The sequence below is a fragment of the Schistocerca piceifrons genome, chromosome 6 (assembly GCF_021461385.2).
Source record: "Schistocerca piceifrons isolate TAMUIC-IGC-003096 chromosome 6, iqSchPice1.1, whole genome shotgun sequence".
NCBI lineage: Eukaryota > Metazoa > Arthropoda > Insecta > Orthoptera > Acrididae > Schistocerca > Schistocerca piceifrons.
In genome coordinates, this window is record NC_060143.1 from 201,452,147 (window position 1) to 201,454,183 (window position 2,037).

Sequence of the window (2,037 nt, forward strand, 5' to 3'; positions counted from 1 at the left end):
AAAAAGCAAATGTCAGCTTACATTACACGACGAAAAATTTTATATAGGACTTGGGTCCGGGATTCCTATCCAGCAACTATCATCCCTGTTAACTAACCACTGAAGATCTTAAATATGGTTTCATTCACAAGTAACGAAGTGTACGCATGTTTAAACTTAAAATGATATGGTGTAAACTTTTGAGCTAGACAATGATTCGAACCCAGCGTCTAATAGGTCATTAACTAAGCAGAATAAAATGTTGGACATCGAAACTTTTCACGAGTTCCTAGATGACTAAAACTGAAAAGGCAAGACAAAAAAGTTGTGCCTTACCAGGATTTGAATCCGGCACCTATCATCTTTGTTTCCCGGTCATGAACTGACGTTAAATATCTATTTATTGAATCAGTAGCGAGATGTGCGTTTGCTTGAACTCATTGTGTTACGAAAAGATTTGTGCCGACTGGAAGTATCTAACATGTAGGTATCATAGTCGTTGACTACAAACGAGGAGACGTTAAGTATCGAATTCTTTTTCACCAGTATCTAGAAGTGGCATGTTGAACCTGAAATGATATGATGCAAAGTATGTATCTAACTGGCACCAACAATTATTGTTGACAGCGCATAGATAGACGTTGAAAATCATAATTATATTTCGCCTGTAGTTTCGTATGCTCATGCAGCCTGAAAGGACATGGAAATGTTTGAGCCAGAGCAGGATCCTAACCTAGACATCCGCCTTTCGTGGAGTCCTTGAGGAGTTTTTAGTCTTAGATAAACAGTAGATGATGAGACTGTATCTTTCTGAGTGGATCAGTTCCATCTGAGAGGAGTTCTGAGTTTGAATCTCTTTCCAGTACCAATATTTTCAAAGTTCCAAGTTCAAATGCATCAAGAAATAATAGCCATTTGACCTTACATAATGACTGGTTCATTTATAAAATGAATTTTCTGTTTTAAGAAAGGTTACTGGTGACAGAGTTTCTACTTGCCGCGACATCGGCCTCTATCTTGGTCCAACCTTCACGGACTCTCCTCGAGTCGTGATGAAAGGACACCGTGTTTTACATGGAAATGAAACCACCGTGCAACTCTGTGTTGTTTAATTGGCGTTGCCAGAGGTCAGGAGCGTCTGTTTATGCTTATTAAAAATGGGTGTCTGAAGTGTGAAATGTGTCCATCCCTTAAGCATGCAGTGTGGGGTTTAAATGGAGTGGGTTCGGACTGGGATTTTATTTTTACTAACACTTTATTTACCATGCAAAAGACCAATGTAACAAGATGGAGAATATTATTGTGAAACCAAAGATTCTTTGTGGCCAGAATGGACTTGAACAGAGCTTGAATAACGCAAAATATCTTGAAACTTCCTGGCAGATTAAAAGTGTGTGCTGGACCGAGACTCGAACTCGGGACCTTTGCCTTACGCGGGCAAGTGCTCTACCAACTGAGCTACCCAAGCACGACTCACGCCCCGTCCGCACAGCTTTAATTCCGCCAGTACCTCGTCTCCAACCTTCCAAACTTCACAGAAGCTCTCCTGCGAACCTTGCTGAACCGAACAGAACAGAACAGAAAGGTGTGAGGACGGGGCGTGAGTCGTGCTTGGGTAGCTCAGGTGGTAGAGCATTTGCCCGCGAAAGGCAAAGGTCCCGAGTTCGAGTCTCGGTCCGGAACACAGTTTTAATCTGCCAGGAAGTTTCATATCAGCGCACACTCCGCTGTAGAGTGAAAATTTCATTCTAGAAACATCCCCCAGGTTGTGGCTAAGCTATGTCTCCGCAATATCCTTTTTTCCAGGATTGCTAGTGGCAAGCGCGGGATAAACCACTGCAAATGTTAAATACTGATACATTGATTACCGGTGCAACCGCCAGAATGTTGAAAGCACGCATGTAAACGTGCATGTATTCTGTTATAGAGGTACTGGATGCCAGTTTGTGGGATGGTTTTCTGTACCCGTACAGGGGCGGTTAATGCTGTTTGTGGATGACAATGGATTTGACGTCCGATAATGTCCCATATGTGCCTGACTGAAGACAGATCTAGTGA

At 42.4% G+C, this 2,037-nt stretch overlaps 1 non-coding gene across 1 annotated transcript; it reads right to left on the reverse strand.

The window, feature by feature from the left end:
* Positions 1–1,373: 1,373 nt before the first annotated feature.
* On the reverse strand, positions 1,374–1,448 carry Trnat-cgu. The gene has a single exon. It is a non-coding gene; the product is annotated as a tRNA-Thr (tRNA).
* Between the last annotated feature and the right edge of the window lie 589 nt (positions 1,449–2,037).